At 47.3% G+C, this 23373-nt stretch overlaps 1 pseudogene; it reads right to left on the bottom strand.

The window, feature by feature from the left end:
* Positions 1–8073: 8073 nt before the first annotated feature.
* LOC124648603 overlaps positions 8074–23373 on the bottom strand; it is a 20016-nt pseudogene continuing 4716 nt past the window's right edge.

Below are 23373 nucleotides of genomic sequence, written 5' to 3'. Positions count from 1 at the left end.
TTAGTAATTTTTATTTTGGTCTTATGATTCGCTATAGATATGCCTTGGATGCTCTAGTGGGAGGAGATTTCCTCCATTGTAATGGGGATCAAGCTTTTAATGCCATAAAGAAGTTGGTTGCATCACATGATTCATCTAATAATTTTGATTCAGCCCTTATCGAGCATTCATAATAGATTAAATACTCTTGAGACAAGTGCATCTCGCTTAAATGAAAACTATGGATACATTCGTAACCGTCTTGATCAAGTTTTAGTGAACTCTGAACCTTCATTGTGGAAACCTACTATTAAAATTGTCATAGGTGACCAAACTCTTCGTGCTAATTGTGATATTATGACTGAATTTTGCCTAATGCCTAAGGGGATTCATAAATCTTTGAAACTTTGGGAATTCACTGAAGGGGAGAAGGAATAACTCTTATTGATAACTCTATTATAATTCCTAAAGGGATAGCTGCGGGTGTGCATACAACCATTCTTGGGATAACAATATCCGTTGATTACCTTGTCATTGAATGCGCAGGAACAGGACAAATCACACTCGGAAGATCCCTGCTGAAATTATTGGGAGCAGTCATAGACGTGAGAGAAGGCACCATAAAATTCACCTCAACACCCGGGGGTAGTCATATATTCCCTAAGCCAAAGAGTAAGGATAAGAAAGGTAAGGGTAAAGCCCAAGGTAATGTCAATGCTTCACCCCGCGATAATACTTGAGTTACACTTTCTGCGCCTAGGCGAAAGGCGTTAAAGAAAAGCGCTTATGGGAGACAACCCATGTTTTTACTCCAATATTTTTGTTTTATATTTGTGTCTTGGAAGTTGTTTACTACTGTAGCAACCTCTCCTTATCTTAGTTTTATGTTTTGTTGTGCCAAGTAAAGTCTTTGATAGTAAAGTAAGTACTAGATTTGGATTACTGCGCAGTTCCAGATTTCTTTGCTGTCACGAATCTTGGTCTACCTCCCTGTAGGTAGCTCAGAAAATTAAGCCAATTTACGTGCATGATCCTCAGATATGTACGCAACTTTCATTAGTTTTGAGTTTTTCCATTTGAGCAAGTCTGGTGCCCTTTTAAAATTCGTCTTTACGGACTGTTCTGTTTTTGACAGATTCTGCCTTTTATTTCGCATTGCTTCTTTCGTTGTGTTGGGTGGATTTCTTTGTTCCATTACCTTCCAGTAGTTTTGAGCAATGTCCAGAAGTGTTAAGAATGATTGTGTCACCTCTGAACATGTGAGTTTTTGATTATGCACTAACCCTCTAATGAGTTTGCTTAAAGTTTGGTGTGGAAGAAGTTTTCAAGGGTCAAGAGAGGAGGATGATATACTATGATCAAGGAGAGTGAAAGCTCTAAGCTTGGGGATGCCCCGGTGGTTCACCCCTGCATATTTTAAGAAGACTCAAGCGTCTAAGCTTGGGGATGCCCTTCTTCATCGACAACATTATCAGGTTCCTCCCCTGAAACTATATTTTTATTCCGTCACATCTTATGTACTTTGCTTGGAGCGTCGGTTTGTTTTTGTTTTTGTTTTGTTTGAATAAAATGGATCCTGTCATTCACTTTGTGGGAGAGAGACACGCTCCGCTGTAGCATATGGACAAGTATGTCCTTAGGCTCTACTCATAGTATTCATGGCGAAGTTTCTTCTTCGTTAAATTGTTATATGGTTGGAATTGGAAAATGATACATGTAGTAAATTGCTATAATGTCTTGGATAATGTGATACTTGGCAATTGTTGTGCTCATGTTTAAGCTCTTGCATCATATACCTTGCACCCATTAATGAAGAAATACTTAGAGCTTGCTAATTTGGTTTGCATATTTGGTTTCTCTAGAGTCTAGATAATATCTAGTATTGAGTTTTGAACAACAAGGAAGACGGTATGGAGTCTTATAATGTTTACCATATGTCTTTTATGTGAGTTTTGCTGTACCGTTCATCCTTGTGTTTGTTTCAAATAACCTTGCTAGCCTAAACCTTGTATCGAGAGGGAATACTTCTCATGCATCCCAAATACTTGAGCCAACCACTATGCCATTTGTGTCCACCATACCTACCTACTACATGGTATTTATCCGCCATTCCAAAGTAAATTGCTTGAGTGCTACCTTTAAAATTCCATCATTCACCTTTACAATATATAGCTCATGGGACAAATAGCCTAAAAACTATTGTGGTATTGAATATGTACTTATGCACTTTATCTCTTATTAAGTTGCTTGTTGTGCGATAACCATGTTTCTGGGGACGCCATCAACTATTCTTTGTTGAATATCATGTGAGTTGCTATGCATGTCCGTCTTGTCTGAAGTAAGAGAGATCTACCACCCTTATGGTTAAGCATGCATATTGTTAGAGAAGAACATTGGGCCGCTAACTAAAGCCATGAATCATGGTGGAAGTTTCAGTTTTGGACACATATCCTCAATCTCATATGAGAATAATAATTGTTGCTACATGCTTATGCATTAAAGAGGAGTCCATTATCTGTTATTCATGTTGTCCCAGTATGGGTGTCTACGTTGAAGAATGATCAAAAGCGAGAAATCCAATGCGAACTTTCTCCTTAGACCCTTGTACAGGCGGCATGGAGGTACCCCATTGTGACACTTGGTTAAAACATGTGCATTGTGATGATCCGGTAGTCCAAGCTAATTAGGACAAGGTGCGGGCACTATTAGTATACTATGCATGAGGCTTGCAACTTGTAAGATATAATGTACATAACTCATATGCTTTATTACTACCATTGACAAAATTGTTTCATGTTTTCAAAATAAAAGCTCTAGCACAAATATAGCAATCGATGCTTTCCTCTTTGAAGGACCATTCTCTTTACTTTTATGTTGAGTCAGTTCACCTATCTCTCTCCACCTCAAGAAGCAAACACTTGTGTGAACTGTGCATTGATTCCCACATACTTGCATATTGTACTTGTTATATTACTCTATGTTGACTATTATCCATGAGATATACATGTTACAAGTTGAAAGCAACCGCTGAAACTTAATCTTCCTATGTGTTGCTTCAATACCTTTACTTTGATTTATTGCTTTATGAGTTAACTCTTATGCAAGACTTATTAATACTTGTCTTGAAGTACTATTCATGAAAAGTCTTTGCTTTATGATTCACCTGTTTACTCATGTCATTACCATTGTTTTGATCGCTGCATTCATTACATATGCTTACAAATACTATGATCAAGATTATGATGGCATGTCACTTCAGAAATTATCTTTGTTATCGTTTTACCTGCTCGGGACGAGCAGAACTAAGCTTGGGGATGCTGATACGTCTCCAACGTATCGATAATTTCTTATGTTCCATGCCACATTATTGATGATATCTACATGTTATATGCACATTATATGTCGTATTTATGCATTTTACGGAACTAACCTATTAACAAGATGCCGAAGAGCCGATTCTTTGTTTCTGCTGTTTTTGGTTTCAGAAATCCTAGTAACGAAATATTCTCGGAATCGGACGAAATCAAGACCCAGGTCCCTATTTTTCCACGAAGCTTCCAGAAGACCGAAGAGTCAACGAAGTGGGGCCACGAGGTGGCCACGCCACAGGGCGGCGCGGCCCAGGCCCTGGCCGCGCCGACATATGGTGTGGGCCCCTCACGCCGCCTCTTGACCTACCCTTCCGCCTACAAATAGCCTTCGCCGCGAAACCCCCAGTACCGAGAGCCACGATACGGAAAACCTTACAGATTCGCCGCCGCCGCCAATCCCATCTCGGGGGATTCAGGAGATCGCCTCCGGCACCCTGTCGGAGAGGGGATTCATCTCCCGGAGGACTCTACACCGCCATGGTCGCCTCCGGAGTGATGAGTGAGTAGTTCACCCCTGGACTATGGGTCCATAGCAGTAGCTAGATGGTTGTCTTCTCCTCATTGTGCTTCATTGTTGGATCTTGTGAGCTGCCTAACATGATCAAGATCATCTATACTGTAATGCTATATGTTGTGTTTGTCGGGATCCGATGGATAGAGAATACCATGTCATGTTAATTATCAAGTTATTACATATGTGTTGTTTATGATCTTGCATGCTCTCCGTTACTAGTAGAGGCTCGGCCAAGTTTTTGCTTTTAACTCCAAGAGGGAGTATTTATGCTCGATAGTGGGTTCATGCTCGCATTGACACACGGGACGAGTGACGAAAGTTCTAAGGTTGTGTTGTCTTTGTTGCCACTAGGGATAAAACATTGGCGCTATGTCCGAGGATGTAGTTGTTGATTACATTACGCACCATACTTAATGCAATTGTCCGTTGCTTTGCAACTTAATGCTGGAAGGGGTTCGGACGATAACTCGAAGGTGGACTTTTTAGGCATAGATGCAGTTGGATGGCGGTCTATGTACTTTGTCGTAATGCCCAATTAAATCTCACTATACTTATCATGTCATGTATGTGCATTGTTATGCCCTCTCTATTTGTCAATTGCCCGACTGTAATTTGTTCACCAACATGCTTTTATCTTATGGGAGAGACACCTCTAGTGAACTGTGGACCCCGGTCCAATTCTCTTTACTGAAATACAATCTACTGCAATACTTGTTTACTGTTTTCTTGCAAACAATCATCTTCCACACAATACGGTTAATCCTTTGTTACAGCAAGCCGGTGAGATTGACAACCTCACTTGTTTCGTTGGGGCAAAGTACTTTGGTTGTGTTGTGCGGGTTCCACGTTGGCGCCGGAATCCCTGGTGTTGCGCCGCACTACATCCCGCCGCCATCAACCTTCAACGTGCTTCTTGGCTCCTCCTGGTTCGATAAACCTTGGTTTCTTTCTGAGGGAAAACTTGCTGCTGTGCGCATCATACCTTCCTCTTGGGGTTGCCCAACGAACGTGTGAAATACACGCCATCACTTTACACTGTTGGGAAACAAGAGGAAGGTATGATGAACACAGTAGCAAGTTTTCCCTCAGTATGAAACCAATGTTTAATCGACCAGTAGGAGAAAGACGTGACTTCTGAAGGTGTTGCTAGCTGACTATTGGCAAGACACACTACCGGCATCAACAACAACGTGGAACCTGGACACAACACAACCAAAATACTTTGCCCCAACTTACAGTGTGAGGTTGTCAATCTCACCATTTTTGCTGAAAACAAATGATTAACCATATAGTGTGAAAAAAGATGTTTGTTTGCAGTGAAATTAAAGAGAACATTGCTTGCAGTAAGTAAACAGAACTGGATGATTTTATCAGTGTAAAAGAAAGGACCGGGGTGAACAAATGAAGATATGACAAGATAAATAACATGATGGGTGAACAAATTACAGCTGGACAATTGGCAGAATAAAGACATGAAAAGATGATTACTATGAGATTCGTTTGGGTATTACAACATAATACATAGACCGTAATCCAATTGCGTCTATGACTAATAATCCACCTTCCGGTTATCATCCGAACCTCTTCCAGTATTAAGTTGCAAGCAACATATTATCGCAAACAATGTGTGTAAAGTAGACAATAGAATTACCCTTAGATAAAGCATTGTTGTTTTCTCCCTAGTAGCAACAACACATCTACAATCTTAGAAGTTATTGTCACTCTTCCAAAAAAAACTAGAGGCATGAACCCACTATCGAGCATAAATACTCCCTCTTGAAGTTACAAGCATTTACTTGGCCAAAGCATCTACTAGCAACGGAGAGCATGCAAGATCACAAATAACATATGACAAGTATATAATCGATCTCAACATAGTATTCAATATTCATCGGATCCCAGGAAACACAACATATAGCATTACATAAAGATGATCTTGATCATGATAGGCAGCTCACAAGATCTAAACATGAAGCATAAATTGGAGAAGACAACCATCTAGCTACTGCTATGGACCCGTAGTCCAGAGCTGAACTACTCACGCATCACTTCAGAAGCAGACATGGCGATGTAGAGGTCTCCGGTGATGATCTCCCTCTTCGGCAGGGTGCCGAGAAGAGCTTAAGAACCCTCCCGAGCTAGGCTCGGCGATGACGGCCGTAGCGGAACTTTTCGTGGCTGGAGGCTCGGGTATTTAGGTTTTTCCCGAGATCGTGAATAAATAGGCGGAAGGGTGAGGTCGGTGAACGCCTGGGGGGGCACACCACCCCATGGTGTGGCCAGGGCCTGGGCCGCGCCATGGCCTTGTGTGGCTGCCCTGTGGCACCTCTCCGTCTCTCCTCTGGACTTCGTCTTCGTTACGGTAAATAAGAACTTTGGCTTTTGTTTCGTCCAATTTCGAGAATATTTCCTGTAAAACTTTTCTGAAATACAAAACAACAGAAAACATGGAACTGGCACTGTGGCATCTTGTCAATAGGTTAGTCCAAGAAAATGTATAAAAGTGCAACGAAGTGTAAACAAAACATATATAACTTGGTGTAAAACAAGCATGGAGCATCAAAAATTATAGATACGTTTGCAACGTATCAACATCCCCAAGTTTAACTCCTGCTCGTCCTCGAGTAGGTAAATGATAACAAAAAAAAAATTGAGGTGACATGAAGCCAACACAATCTTGATCAAGTACTTGAAGCATAGACATGATAGATATAATTCTAAAAATAGAACTTAGCAACTATGTTATAACATGAAAAGTAACTCAAATAAAAGATCATGAGTAATTGTGCACTGAAAGCAACTGTTTGTTTTTTAGCATAGAGAAAACATAGCAAAGTGGTACTCAGCTTGTCCTTTATGAAGCAGCAAAACATAAATGCCAGGACACCTTTAAAATTCAAAGGGTGACTAGATACAAGTAATTTGAGAACAAGCAATATCATAATCATGAATCAATCAGTAATAAATTTTGGGACTGTGCACATTATACTCAGAATGAAAACTATGCTTTCTTAATTGGTGCATAAAGCAAGAAGATGAAGACTCAACATAAAAGTAAAACAAAGGCCCTGCACAGAGGGAAGCAAGACTACTCATGTGCTAGAGCTTTTTATTTTGAATGCAATAGGAGTGTTAAAAATACATTTTGAGAGGTATGTATGTCTATATCAACGAATGGCATCAAATGATCTATCATCCTTTCATATAGTAACCTCAAGAGCGGCTCCCATGTAGTTCTCCATTGCACACCATTATTTAGGATCTCTCCAGTACATAATGTGTGGAGCTTTATTTGTTTATTTTATATTTTGTTTGGGCTGGGCACCCAGTTGCCTTGCTCTTTTTGCAATATTAAGGACTTAGCACATTATTCATGCTAGTCACGAAATGAAGTCATGAAAATAAAATAAACCATTCAATACTTCCTCATGAGCTAAAGAACAAAACACAAAATAAGTAATAAGGTTTGAAGGTTTAAAGGTAGCACACAAGCAATTCAGTTTGGAGTGGCGGTGAAATACCACATATAGGTATGTATGGTGTACACAATTGGCAAACTTTGGTTTTAGGTGGTTGGATGCACGAGTAGAGCTCATACTCAGTATAGGCGAAGGCTAGCAAAAGACTGGGAGCGACCAACTAAGAGAGCAATAATGGCCATAATCATGCATAGTGACAAAACATTATTAATCAAAGCATAAAGTGATATTACAAGTCAAAAAACTAAATGATCATAGAGGCTTTAGAGTGCGTTCGGTTCGGGAACAAAGTGGAACAAAATGTCATGGTTCCAGTCCACTAGAATGTGTTGGTTCCATTCTTGTGTTCAGTTGAGACCAAAAAATTGTAATGGAACGGTTCCGTTTTGTGTTCGGTTGAGATCAAAAAACTGAAATGGAATGGCTAGTATTTGATTAAGCTCACCTCCTTGCTATGCTAGGTGAGATTACCTCCACGTTTGTGACTTGTTATTATTTGCAACAACATACAATAAAAATTCCGGCATCATTTCGTTTGTATTTTCAACAATAAGCAGTGCAATTAAATAACCACAATAGGAAAATATATAGCATCAACGATAGAACAGATTTCAACCATACAAGCATACTAATAGTCACAGTACATGAAAGATCATTCCAAATTGTGTAGAAAACAACATACAAGCCATCCAAAAGAACGTTTCAGTTCATAGCATAGTAGCCCATACAATTACTGCACATTATAGAGCACTCCAAAGTTCTTCTCCACATATCGGCTCACCCAAACAAACTTGTTCTCGACTTTAAGGGTCATGAATGCTTTTGCCGTCTTCGGATTGTCAACAAGATGAGCATAGTAGTGAGAAATATGCCCTTCATCGAATCCATTGATTGCAGCCAAAGCATCCCACAAGTCATTTGGTATGGCATCATCATATCCACCAGACTTGAAAAGAGCATCAACCACCATTTTGAACCCATCTTTGAGAGTGGTCACTAGTGGATCATGTTCATTTTCACAACCTTAGCCTTCTTTGGTGGTACTTTAGAGGTAGATCGACAACATTTGGCGACACGTTCACCTCACTTTCATCTTCATCAAGATCAATAGATAGTGTGTCATTCCCGGACTTGGCATATTTCCTTGTTGCTGTAGTGGATCCAAAGATGGTTTCCATGGCACGATAGTGTTCAATTGGGGTATTCAAGTAAGGTGCATTAGCTTTGAAGGCCTACAAAAAATGTCCAATTGAGTAGAGAAAAATGTGAAAGTAGTTATCATTAATTAGACAAAAAAAACTGCAAGTGCTCATATAACAATCTTACATTGCAATGGCCTGCATAGTGTTCCTCGCTGAGCCTAATGGTGCTTGTATTCTCATCCCATAGAGCCCCACTTAAATTCTTCAAGTGGACTATCCTTCCCCAGATCTTTCTCCACTTCTTAAGGTGGTTGCTACATTGATCTCTGGTCAAGGATAGTCTGAAATACTCATTCAAAGTCTGAGCACATTTGTTATGGTGCATGTTGTGGGTATACTTTATGGGTATATCAACGGCAGTACCTAGATCCGGCAAGCCCGGGTGGCCCATAGACAGTGATGTGGCATGTGGCCCATCGGGCGGCCCAGTTGCTGTAGATCATGAAGGATGAAGTCCAGCCCAGGAACAGGAAGCCGGATCCCAACCGACCTACGAAGGAGGCCGGATCCCAACCGACCTACGAAGGAGGCCGGATCCGTGAAGGCGCATGAAGTATCCGGATCCAGCACGGCCCTGAGGGAAGGCGGATCCTTGACGTACACGGCAAGATATTGTACCGTAGTTAGGCAACTTGTATTCCGACTAGGACTCTCCATGTAAACCCTAGATCCGTGCGCCTTTATAAGCCGGATCCCGGGAGCCCTAGAGGCACAACCACAACTCATTGTAACAACGCGAAAGCGCCCAGATAATTCCAGACAAGCAGCAGTAGGTCATGCCATCGTGCAGGTGTTCCGAAGCTGGGTAAACCGCGTACCACCGTCCTGAGGACTCTCCGCCCGATGGCCCCTACTTCTTCTTCCCTCCATGAGGATCCCTCCTCTGGAGTACCGTCGAATAGGCAACGACAATTGGCGCCCACCGTGGGGCCAGCGGCGTCTGGAGGCCGGAACCGGGAGGGTTCTACCTTCAGAGGCATCGGCGACACCATCGCCGTGGGGCGCGTCAAGTATGCCGGAAACTTCCCGATCGTCCCTGAGGACGAGTGCTGGATTCCGGCTAAGACAAACCCCGTCAAGCTCTCCATCATCCCGATCGGCGGGATACACATCTTCATCGGCGAGACCGTCGATTCCAACGGAAACGCACTGGTAAGTAACGCTGACGCGACCGCTGCTGAGCAGGACGCAGTCGCGAAGATCCGATCTGAGTCGCAGGAACTTCCTAAGGAAGATTCCGCCTTAGATCTGGAAATATCAAAGCCCACCCAATCCGCCCCTGAGCAGGAAATAAAGGTGGAGGACCAATGCAGATCCGCTTGGGTCTCCCAGGTGTTAGAGAAGCAAAGGTGTCACTTCGTGCACTTCATAGCCCATACCGCAGAAGCCGCCCCTCAAGAAGCCAAAGCTGGCTCGTGCAGGTTGAGGCACCGGAAAACGGCGACGCTCCGGATCAGCAGGAGGCTGTCGGAGAAAGCGACGCCCCGGGTGAAGAATCGATCCTGGGCAACCTCAGCCCAACCTCCCATGATACCTCCTCCATGGACACTGAAGATTACGATCGCAAGTTGAAGGAACTCGGAGGTGGTGAGCAAATCGAGGTAGATTCCGCCCAGCCTAAGCAGGTTCTCGCAACCTTAGCAGCGCTGGATCAGCAGGAATCGGCAGATGAGCACACCGCTTCCGACCCACAGCCATCCTATGCAGGATCTCCGCTATCGCGGGAACGACCGCGTAAGGAAATCCTGTCCCCAGAAGAACTGGTTGAACAGGCAGGCATGGACGCAATCGCACACTCGGCGATCCTTAACAAACCCATAACTCCTGAGGAAGCTGCAGATCCGGAGGCTCTAGAGGCCAAGGGGCAGGAGATGCTGGCAACAGCCCAGAAAATCGCTAGAACCGCAGCAGCAATGCTGGATGAAAGGAAAGAAGCCGCGCACTTCGTGGAAAATTTCCACCAGCGAGAGCTTGAGGTTGAAAAACAACTGGTAAAAGTCAAGGAGCTCCAACAGCACTAGAAAGACAAGGTCACCGAGCTTCAGCAGGAGGTCGATCAAATCAGGCGGGAAGCTATACCCCCTCGCAAGATCACCTTCGCGACCCCCACTGAGCAACAGCCATTCACAACTCCGAAGGATAACATGAAAAAGTCTGCGGAGATCTTGAAAAAGAAGGACGAGGAGATTGACATCGACTACGTTCGTACGCTCGTTGCCTCAGCAATGAAGCGGCAGAGTAAGGCAGATACTTCGCGCAGGTTGGAATCCAATCCGGATCACTATGTATCTACCGCGCAGAAGGATGCCCACGTCAATCGCCATCCCGATGATGAATCGCGTACTGGATCCTCGGAGCGCAGAAGAAAAACAAGGGAGCACCCAAATCCGATCCCCGTACCATCAAAGACGCCTCCGTCAGATCCGAAGAAGGGAAAGGATGCAATGTACGCTGGTAGGAACAAATACCGGAACCCGTCACCTCCGCCTAACGGGTACCCGCGTCCCCCGCCACCTCGCCGCCGCAGTCCAGCCGGAAACACCAGGCCCCATGGGGCCGGTGGAATCAACATCCGCGACAACATGCCGCCACCGAGAACCAGGGAGCGTACGCCGGGACCACGTCGGAACCAGAACAACGATCGTGAGCCTGAGCCCAGAAGGAGCCGGAACAACGATCGCGAGCCTGAGCCCAGGAGGAGCCGGAACGCGGAACGTGAGCTGGAACCCCGCCGAAGCCAGAACGACGGAGGAGACTATCACCAAGGTGAAGGTAGCCACCGGAGCCGGAGCGAGCCACGGGAAGACCGCCGGGAATCCGAGGGCGGAAGCAAAAAATCCGAGGAGGGGTAGGCGGAGGCGGTGGCCGGAGATCTCGCTCCCGCTCAAAAACCCCGGACGGCGACCCACGCGACGCCCGAGAACGCCTCAATGAGTACAAAACTGATTACATCGGCCCAAAGTGCTTTGGCAGGATGATTCGAGAGGAAGCAAAGCCAAGGATGAACCTCAAGCTACCCGGAAACCTGAAGCATTATGATGGCACCGAAAGGCCGGACACCTGGATAGAGGATTACTACAATGCAGTAACCTTCGCCGGTGGAAACCCTAACATCGCTCGCCGCATGCTCCGGTTGTACCTTGTAGGTCCAGCCCGGATCCGGCTCGGTGACCTCGAGAAGAACTCCATCTTTTGCTGGTTTGACCCGAAGAATGCCTTCGAGAAGCACTTCAGGGGCACCTACAAAAGACCTGCCACGACAAGCGACCTACAGGCATGTATCCAGAAGAAGGGTGAAACATCAAGGAGCTTCCTCACCTGATGGTTGCAAACCAGGAACGAGTGCGAGAACGTTGATAACCGCACAACAATGCACGCCTTTATTGGTGGTTTGCAGAGAGGAGGACTGCTGCGGCACAAGCTAACCTGCTTGGTCAATGCAAACAAACTGACTTTGGATGACATGATCACCATCGCCAGCGATCATACTGCCGCCGATGACGACGCAGGCGGAGATCTAGCAGCTACATCAATTCCCCTGCATCAGCAAAAGAAGAACCGTGATAACGGTAGCAGCAGCGGCACCAAGCGGCAAAATCCCCCTGATGACCAAAGGAGTGGCAGATCCGACTTGATCGCCATGGCCTTAGAGCGCGGAGGCCAAGGAGGCGGAAGAGGCCGCGAAGGCGGAGCTGGAAGGGGCCAGCAGCGCGGCGATGAGGTCACCGCTGCCGGAACCCGCGCCCCCCAAACTTATGAAGAGTACAGAGACATGCCTTGCCTGGCCCATCTGGATCCGGCTACAGGAAAGTCCACTCACACCAACCGCAACTGCAAGTGGGTCAATGATCTCAAATCTGACCCGGAAGCAGGATACAAGAGAGCCCGGAAGCACCGCCCACGCGGCAAAGGAGGCAAGGGAAAGAACAAGGACAAGGAGGAAGACAGTTCCGAGGCGATGGACGAGGATGACGCTTCGCCGGACCCCAAAGTCGGATCCGCAGCTAAACCTAACCCCTTCGACAAAAAGAGCGCTGGTGCGTACCACACCTTCCTCGGAACCCCAACAGTCCGTGCAAGTAAATCAGCTCTCCGGATCCTGAACGCCACAGTTCCCGTGCTGCGCGCGATATGTTAGGTGGTCGGAAACTCCGTGTACGTTCGATAGGAAGGATCATCCTACTATCATTCCGAAAGAGTGCTATGCCTTGGTTGTAAGTCCCCTCATCGACGGGTATGACTTCTCCAAGTGCCTCATGGACGGCGGAGCCAGCCTGAACATCATGTACCTGGAAACCCTGGAGCGGATGAACCTTACCAAGGAACAGCTCAAACACAGCACCACTGAATTTCATGGTGTAGTTCCGGGTAAAAAGGCAAATTCCTTGGGCAGCATCAGACTTCCCGTGGCCTTCGGCGATGCCAATAACTTTCGCGAAGAGATGATCACGTTTGAGGTCGTGCCCTTCAAGAGCTCCTACCACGTCATTTTCGGCAGGCCCACCTACCAAAGGTTTCACGCAAGAGCGTGCTACAACTACAACAAGCTCAAGATTCCGGGTCCAAAGGGTATGATTACCGTATCCGGAGGCTACAAGAAGGCTCATGAGTGCGAGTTAGGCGAAGCCGCCTTCGCAGAGTCTGTGATATCTGGAGAGGAGCTGCAAGGCTACAGAGCCGCGGTGGATCCGACTGAGATGCAGACCACCAAGAAGCAGATCTCCGAACATAAGACTTCCTTCAAGGCCGCGATAGAAACCAAGAAGAGCGACCTCATCATCGGCGACGGCTCCAAGCAGGTTTCAGTCGGAGCCAACATGGACCCCAAATAGAAAGACGCGCTCGTCGAGTTCCTCTGCGCTAACTTAGATATCTTCGCATGGCAACCTTCTAACATGTCCGGAGTACCGAGGGAACTCGCCGAGCACTACCTCAACATAAATCCGGGGGCTAAACCGGTGAAGCAAGCTATGCGATGCTTTGGAGATAAGAAGCGCCGCGCCATAGGAATGGAACTAGCAAAGTTACTAGAGGCAGGTTTTGTAGTAGAAGTTATCCATACTGATTGGGTCGCAAATCCCGTCCTTGTACCCAAAAAGAACACTGAAATACTAAGAATGTGCATCGATCACTCCGGCTTGAATAAGCATTGTCCGAAGGATCCGTTCCCCTTGCCACGCATTGACCAAGTCATTGATTCGACGGCAGGGGCGGAACTTCTGTGTTTTCTTGACGCATATTCCGGGTATCATCAGATCCGGATGAAGAAGTCCGACCAAAAGGCGACCTCGTTCATCACCCCTTTCGGCACTTACTGCTATGTCACCATGCCCTTTGGTTTGCAAAATGCAGGTGCCACCTACCAACGTACGATGCAGCGGTGCCTGGAGGACCAAATTGGCCGGAACGTACACGCTTACGTCGACGACATCGCGGTCATGACCCGGAAAGGATCCGACTTGATCAGCGACCTCACAGAAACCTTTGAGAATCTCCGTCGGTACAAGATGATGTTAAATCCGCTGAAGTGCGTTTTTGGCGTTCCAGCCGGAAAACTCCTTGGCTTCATCGTCTCTCACAGAGGCATTGAGGTTAACCCGAAAAAAATCAAGGCAATCATGTGTATCAAAAGGCCAACTTGTCTCAAAGATGTGCAACGACTAACTGGCTGTGTCGCGGCAATCAGTAGGTTCGTTAGCCGTCTTGCCGAGAAGGTGCTACCTTTGTACAAACTGCTGAAGAAAACAGACAAATTTGTCATGGACGACGCAGCAGACGCATCACTTCAGGGATTGAAGGAAATACTCACCTCTCCACCTATCCTAGCAGCTCTAGAAGAGTCAGAGCCTATGATCCTTTACTTGGCAGCTACCAACAGAGTCATCAGTCTCGTCATCGTGGTGGAGCGAAAGGAAGAAGGTCATGAGTACGGAGTCCAAAGACCAGTCTATTACATTAGCGAGGTACTGACGGAATCCAAGCAACGATACCCTCACTTTCGAAGTTAGCCTATGGCGTGTTCCTAGGCGGCGAGGAAGGCTGAGACACTACTTCCAAGAGCACCCGGTAACAGTCGTGAGCAAGGCTCCACTGTCGACGATTCTCAACAACGCTGACGCAACAGGACGCACAGCAAAATGGGGCATTGAATTATCTGCCTTCGACATCAATTACAAAGCCAGGACTGCGGTCAAATCCCAGGTCTTGGCAGATTTCGTCGCAGATTGGACAGAGGCTCCGGATGCAAATCTGGAGCCGGAACCAGAAACATGTGTCATGCATTTCGATGGATCCAAGCAGCATCATGGCTCAGGAGCCGGAGTCACCCCTGAAGTCCCCCACCGGAGAAGAAATGCGATGCGTGCTTTGCAGATTCACTTCGAAGCTACAAATAACATGGCGGAATACGAGGCTCTACTACACGGTCCGCCCATCGCTAAGGAAATTGGGATCAAGCACATCATATGCTTGTGGAGATTCCGACACTGGTGGCACAACAAGTAGCCGGAACCTGGAACGCCAGAAACTCCGTCATGGCGGCCTATAGAGACGAAGTTGACGAGATCGCCAATTGCTTCCTCGGATACGAAGTCAAGTACGTCAGGCGAGACGATAACACAGCGGCAGACATGCTATCCAAGCTCGGATCCAGCAGGAAACCAATTCCGCCTGGAGTTTTCCTGGAGCACTTACGGATACCCTCAGTCAAGGGCGCTAACCCGGAAAATCCGGATCTGGCAGTATCTCCGGCTAGAGAAGTGATGGCTATCATTCCGGCCTGGACACAGCCATTCCTGGATTACCTCATTGATCGAACGTTGCCGGAGGACGAGGTCCTCGCACGACAGATCACAAGGCGAGCTAGATCCTACACAATAGTTGACGACAGCTCTACAAACGAAGTGCAACAGGGGTATTTCTCAAATGCGTCTCCAATCAAGACGGCATTGAAATCCTCAGGGAGATCCACGCAGGGGATTGCGGGCATCACGCCGCCCCCAGGTCTCTCGTTGCCAAAGCCTTTCGGCTCGGATTTTACTGGCTCACAGCTAAAGAAGACATCGATAAACTAGTAAAAACTTGCCGAGGTTGTCAGTACTATGCTACTCAACCAAATGTTCCAGCCCAAGAGCTGAAGACCATACCTATCACCTGGCCGTTTGCGGTCTGGGGGCTCGATATGGTAGGAAAGTTAAAGAAATCATCTCCTGGCGATTTTGAGTACCTCCTGGTTGATGTTGACAAGTTCAGCAAATGGATCGAGGCAAAGCCAGTGAGAAAAGCCGATGGTGCCACGGCACTAAAATTTGTTTGCAGCCTCGTGACGAGATTCGGCATCCCACACAGCATAATCACAGACAATGGCACGAACTTCGCACAAGGAGAATTGAAGGATTATTGCCATGAGTCCATGACGTAGGGATCCGGCTTGACCTCGCATCTGTGGCTGACCCACAATCCAATGGTCAGGTCGAAAGAGCCAACGGCCTCATATTATCCGGAATCAAACCACGCCTTGAAGAACCGATGCGACGCGCAGCTGGAGCTTGGGCTGAGGAGTTAGACTCTGTTCTGTGGAGTTTAAGGACTACCCCAAACAGGTCAACCGGATTTACTCCGTTCTTTCTGGTCTACGGATCCGAAGCCGTGCTCCCCCCGACATCATCCACGATTCACCGCGAGTCTCCGCCTACGACGAAGATACTACTGACGAGGCTCGACAGCTTTCTGTGGACCTGATCGAAGAAGCTCGGAATTTAGCTGACCAACGCTCCACCATCTACCAGCAGAAGCTCCGACGCTATCATAGCCGTCGAGTTCGGAATCGCTCGTTCATGTCCGGAGACCTAGTTCTCCGCCTTCGTCAGGTGAAAGACCACAAGTTGCAATCTCCATGGGAATGACCTTTTGTCATCAGCAAAGTGCTCCACAATGGATCTTACTACCTCGTTGATTTCCGGGAGCTAAAGGACATACCTGCTAATTGGTACCGGAAACGCAAGCGAGAGGATCCGGATGACATATACGATGAAACAGACCGTCCCTGGAATATAGCTACGTCCTTTCCACACTTAGCAAATTTGCATTACATACCTTGTAATATTTACGATACATGATCAATGAAATAAATCATCTGGTTCACTCTTTGAGTCTTTTACCTCCTTTACTTGTTCATTTTTGGATCGTGTACGTTTTCCGACTAAAACCGCAGAGCTGGATCTTTCCGCCTAGGCGTGTATGAAAGTTGTGATTTTTTCAAAATCGTCCTTTAGGACGTGAGCTTAAGTTTTACGGCGGAAATGCTTTTCGTTGCGAACTCATGGATTCCTGGTAGCGACTTCCGGCACCTACGCTGGGGGCTTGTTTCCGCGGTTATTGACGGAACGCCATTGGGCTTCGTCGCCGCTGGCGAGCATCTCCGGTTAACGGTCCTGCGGCTCGTGGAAGGTCAAATGAGCAAGCCGGAAAACATAAAACCAGCACTTGCTTTCAAGAAACAAAACATGCAAATATAAAACGGATAGCAGGATAAGTTTTTCCGCCCATGCATACGTGTTTCGTCCCTAGCTAAATATTACAAACCCTCTAGGGGCCAAAATGATGCATTGTCTTTCTTCCTGCAGGAAATAAGTTTTTACTTCTCCTCAGCCGGAGAAGCCTCGCCCTTGTCGTCACCCTTGGGATCTTCTTCCTCTTTGCCCTTGGCCGGAGAGGAAACATCATCATCATTCTTTTCATCATCCTCAGCCGGAGACGAGGCGCCACCTTTGTCCTTGAAACTGGTCCATGTGTATTGGCTTCCGGATTGAGCTGGTTGGGCTTCCGCCTCGCGCTTCTTGTGGAGCTCTGCTTCAAGGGGTTCGTCGGCACGAAGAACGACCTTGTCATAAAATTCATCATGGCAGATTCTCCGGGCAATACGGGTGTCGTAGCCACTGACTGCGTCTAGTAGCGCGCTTACATCCGCATCCTGAGGAACGCCGGTGGTTACCCTGTCAACATCAAGATCCGGGTTATGTGCAAGGCACATAGCCAAGGACATGGCGGCAGCACCTCGAGCTGACGATTCCTGCAGATCCACCACCAGCTCCGGAAGAATGTCCATCCTCTTGATAAGCTTTCGAACTTCGTAGGTTCGGCTCTTCTTGATGGATAAGTTGTGACAAATCTTCCGACACGCTGAGATGAGGTCATTGCAGTCATCTCCGGCCAGTTGAAGCAAGTCATCCCGAGGGAATAGGTTCCGACGTTTCTCGTGATACCCGAGAGGCTCTGCACAAAATAAACAAGATATCAACATACAGATTTCGTAAAATGCATAAGTCGTCAAAACAATCTCCGGATTCGTACCCCGGATATCCTCGTTGAGCAGATCCCAGTGCTGTTCCGTGGTCTCCATATACCTCCGGAGTCCATTGAGCTCCTTCTGTTGCCTTTGGATAGTCTCGCTATCAGCTTTTCTCTTCATTTCAAACTCACCAGTTTTCTGGATGAGTTCGGAGCTCTTATCCGCCAGCTTTTTCTCCGCCTCTGCGAGCTTCGTTTCTAGATCTTTTCGGGCGGAGCGCAGAGTTTCCAGCTCGGAGGATGCAGCGGCAAGGGAGGAAGATGCGCCTGTACAAGATTCATCAAGATTAGTTCGGGACTCGGATCATGAGTTATTGACAATTAAGGCGGAACCCGACCTTGAGCGTCTGCCAGTTGCTTCTTCAGATCTGTGTTTTCTTGCTTAACATTTTTAAGTTGCTCCGCCTGGCTCAAGGTAACGCGGCGCTGCAGGGCAATATTCTTATGAAGCTCATAACGCAGAGCCTGTTGTTCCTGAAAGTATAACAGAGCAGGAGTAAATTCCGGATTCAATACAAGTAAACTCCTTCGGAAGCATTGTGCCAAAAGCTTTTTTCCGCCATAATGCTTGGGGGCTACTACGGCTTTTTAATTTTTTCTCTTCAGTTAAAGTTTCTTCTAAGTATTTAGGTGCTAAATATTAACTAGTTTCCGCCTATATACTTGGGGGCTACTGGGGAGTACCTTTTGCTTGCAGAGGAGCTTGTCGAGAAATTGGCCAACTCCCTTCTTGAAGTCCTGAATTTCCGAAGATTCGGTATCAGGCTTTCCCCAGGCATTGCTCATCATGGCGTTGAGCAGGTCTTGTTCAAGATCCCACTTTTCCGCCTCGGTGAGCTTGTTAAAAAACTTTGTTGCATAGGCTTTGGGAGTGGAGGTGAGATCAGCCGGATCTCCGAAGTTCTTCGGAAAAATGACGATATCGCTGGCCGCAGCTTCAGCCTTTCCCGTAGAGTTGACTTCCGCCTCCTCTCGGCTCTCAACTTCAGCTTCTTCAGGGATAGGGCCTTTGGCCCCGGAGTTCTCCTCGCCCACCTTTTCGCTGCTAACCGGAATTATCTCCGGTGGAGTTTTGGTGGCTGGAGGAGGAGATTGCTCTGCTTGAGGAGGAGAGGGCTGGGGAGCAGTATGGGAGGTGCTTGGCGGAACTAGCGTCGCGGGACCAATAGCCGGAGACTTTTTCATATACTTAGTGATGGGCTCTTGGACATTGGTCGGCGCGGTGGTGGTACTCGGATTCCTGCAAACAGGTAAAAGGAAATAGATAAGCAACAAGTTTATCAAAAAACAAAAGACGCACCGTGCTCGGAAACTTACGTGGTGGTAGCGCCGGGAATGTTGGGGCGCGATCGCTTTCCGGCTGTTGCTAGCAGCTTGATACGTTCGCGCTCCGCCTTCTTGGAGTTAAGCGGAAGTGGCTTCGTGACCTTGGGCTTCTTGGCGGAGGCCTCGCCGCTAGCTCCGGCTTCGGAGCCGGAAGCTTTGGCGCAGGGACGCTTTGAGGGTCGAGGAGCAGCCTTGCGGGGCGCGTGCTCTTCTTCCTCGTCGTCGTCCGCCGGATCCTCCTCCGCCGCATCGCCGCTGATGGGGACTCGAAGTATGTTGCGGAAATCTTCCTCCACCAAAGTATCGAGCTGAGAGGAGGATTCAAGAGTAAGTTAGAACACTTCAAAAAGATACAAGAAGTTGAAGAATAGCAAAGGAACAAAGAGCTTACCGGAGGACACTGGTCATTCGTGTTGATGTCTTTAATCAGTTCCGGGACCGGTTGGCCCCGGCCTATCTTCACAAGTGTCTTGATTCTCCTCTTGAGAGAATCAGCAGGGAGATCATGGCGCGTTACCCGGAGAGGATCGTCCGCCCCGGTGTACGCGCACATCAAGAGTGCGTTGAATCGCAGAGGTTGGATCCTCCGAGAAAACCAGCTAAGGGTAAGCAGAGCTCCGGTTAGCCCATCGTGGACCAACCAGAAAATTCTCCGAGCAGCTTTCTCCAATGTCGGAGTTAGAGAGAGCGAGGGGATGAAGCTCCAGCTCGCCAGTTCTTCCGGAGGCATGTTGTTGAATTTGGGCAGTCCTTCGTGGACGGCCGGAACTGGGATGTTCTTCTCATAAAACCATCCGGTGTTCCAGTACCGGACGGATTCGTGGGAGTCATGAGGCGGATACATGCGGCCAAGTCGGAGCATAAAAGTCATACTCCCACAGTTCACCATGGCCTTGTCTTTTGTTTCCTTCTTCACCCGGAAGAAAAACTGCCATAACCGGACATCTGGCCGGATTCCGAGATGCCCTTCGCAGAGGGTTGCGAAGTTGGAAATAAGGAGATATGAGTTTGGGCAGATGTTGTGGGGCTGAAGCCCATATGTGTTGAGTATAGAGAGAAATAATTCCGAAGGGGGAAGCGATAAGCCGCGTTCGACCCAAGCTTTGGTCATGACTCTTTCGTCCGCATCAGGCTTGGGGACGTCGGAGTCGCGCATGAAACTCCAATGAGAGGAGATCATGCCCTCGTTCTGGAGCTCCCTCAGCTCCGCATCGGTGGTTTCACAAGGCCACCACTGACCCCTCTCGCCTTCGTGGTTCCGGGCCTTGGAAGCCCTCTTGTTTTCCGCCTCCTGCACTTTGGTTGCCATCCTTGCTTGACCCTTGATAACCCACAAGTATAGGGGATCGCAGCAGTCTTCGCGGGTAGTAAAACCCAATTTATTGATTCGACACAAGGGAGACAAAGAATACTTGAAAGCCTTAACATCGGAGTTGTCAATTCAGCTGCACTGGAAACAGACTTGCTCGCAAGAGTTTATCGGTAGTAACAGTTTTATAGCAGATAGCGATAGTGAAATAACAGCAGCAGAGTAACGAGAGACAGCAGTAGTGATTATAGTAAACAGCAGGATTAAAATATCGTAGGCACGGGGACGGATAACGGGCGTTGCATGGATGAGAGAAACTCATGTAACAATCAAGCGGGGCATTTGCGGATAATAATAAAACGGTGTCTAAGTACAAAGCAATCAATAGGCATGTGTTCCAATTATAGTCGTACGTGCTCGCAATGAGAAACTTGCACAACATCTTTTGTCCTACCAGCCGGTGGCAGCAGGGCCTCAAGGGAATCTACTTGGATATTAAGGTACTCCTTTTAATAGAGTACCGGAGCAAAGCATTAACACTCCATGAACACATGTGATCCTCACATCACTACCATCCCCTCCGGTTGTCCCGATTTCTGTCACTTCGGGGCCATTGGTTCCGGACAGCGACATGTGTATACAACTTGCAGGTAATACCATAAACAATAAATATCATGATGAAATAATAACATGTTCAGATCTGAGATCATGGCAGTCGGGCCCTAGTGACAAGCATTAAGCATAACAAGTTGCAACAATATCATCAAAGTACCAATTACGGACACTAGGCACTATGCCCTAACAATCTTACACTATTACATGACCAATCTCATCCAATCCCTACCATCCCCTTCAGCCTACGAACGGGGGAATTACTCACACATGGATGGGGGAAACATGGCTGGTCGATGGAGAGGCGTCGGTGGTGATGATGGCGATGATCTCCTCCAATTCCCCGTCCCGGCGGAGTGCCAGAACGGAGACTTCTGGCTCCCGAGACGGAGTTTCGCGATGTGGCGGCGTTCTGGAGGGTTTCTGGCGACTTCGACTTCTCCCCGTGCGTTTTTAGGTCGAAGGCGATAAGTAGTCCGAAGGAGGACGTCGGAGGCCGGCCGAGGGGGCCACACGCTAGGGCCGTGCGCCCCCCTCCTGGGTCGCGCCGCCCTAGGGTGTGGGGCCCTCGGGCCTCCACCTGACTTGCCCTTCTGGCTCCGTGAGTCTTCTGGAAAAATAGGACCTTTCGTATAAATTCCGAGGATTTTCCCGAAAGTTGGATTTCGCACAAAAACGAGACGCCGTAACAGCTTCTGCTGAAAACAGCGTTAGTCCGTGTTAGTTGTCTGAAGGAGATATGCCCTAGAGGCAATAATAAAGTGGTTATTATTTATATCTTTATGTTTATGATAAATGTTTATATATCATGCTATAATTGTATTAACCGAAACATTAGTACATGTGTGATATGTAAACAACAAAGAGTCCCTAGTATGCCTCTTAACTAGCTTGTTGATTAATGGATGATTAGTTTCATAATCATGAACATTGGATGTTATTAATAACAAGGTTATGTCATTATATGAATGATGTAATGGACACACCCAATTAAGCGTAGCATAAGATCTCGTCATTAAGTTATTTGCTATAAGCTTTCAATACATAGTTACCTAGTCCTTATGACCATGAGATCATGTAAATCACTTATACCGGAAAGGTACTTTGATTACACCAAACACCACTCGCGTAAATGGGTGGCTATAAAGGTGGGATTAAGTATCCGGAAAGTATGAGTTGAGGCATATGGATCAATAGTGGGATTTGTCCATCCCGATGACGGATAGATATACTCTGGGCCCTCTCGGTGGAATGTCGTCTAAAGTCTTGCAAGCATATGAATGAGTTCATAAGAGACCACATACCACGGTACGAGTAAAGAGTACTTGTCAGAGACGAGGTTGAACAAGGTATAGAGTGATACCGAAGATCAAACCTCGGACAAGTAAAATATCGCGTGACAAAGGGAATTGGTATTGTATGTGAATGGTTCATTCGATCACTAAAGTCATCGTTGAATATGTGGGAGCCATTATGGATCTCCAGATCCCGCTATTGGTTATTGGTCGGAGTGAGTACTCAACCATGTCCGCATAGTTCACGAACCGTAGGGTGACACACTTAAAGTTGGATGTTGAAATGGTAGAACTTGAATATGGAATGGAGTTCGAATATTTGTTCGGAGTCCCGGATGAGATCCCGGACATCACGAGGAGTTCCGGAATGGTCCGGAGAATAAGATTCATATATAGGAAGTCATATTCCAAGTTTGGAAATGATCCGGTGCATTTATGGCAGGTTCTAGAAGGTTCTAGAAAAGTCCGGAAGAAACGCACTATGGAAGGTGGAGTCCCGAAGGACTCCACAAGCTTGGCCAGCCAAACCCTAAAGGAGGAGTCCCAGGTGGGCTCCACCTAGAGGTGGCCGGCCACCCCACCTAAGGAAAAGGTGGGAGTCCCACCTTGGGTAGGACTCCCTCCTTGAGTAGGTTTCCCACCTTTGGGAAGTTTTGGTGTTGGGGTCTTATTCGAAGACTTGGACTACAACTCTTGGGGATTCCACCTATATAATGAGGGGCATAGGAGAGGGGGCTGACCACCACAAGCCCATAGCTTGGCCGCACCCATAGGTGGCCGGCCACCCCCTCTCCCAACCCTAGCCGCCCCTCTCTCCTCCTCTTCTCCCGCACGCTTAGCGAAGCTCCGCCGGAGATCTCCATCGCCACCGCCACCACGCCGTCGTGCTGCCGGATTCAAGGAGGAGCTACTACTTCCGCTGCCCGCCGGAACGGGGA

The sequence above is a fragment of the Lolium rigidum genome, chromosome 4, assembly GCF_022539505.1.
Source record: "Lolium rigidum isolate FL_2022 chromosome 4, APGP_CSIRO_Lrig_0.1, whole genome shotgun sequence".
NCBI classification, from domain to species: Eukaryota; Viridiplantae; Streptophyta; class Magnoliopsida; order Poales; family Poaceae; genus Lolium; species Lolium rigidum.
This window is presented reverse-complemented; position numbering and strand designations above follow the sequence as displayed.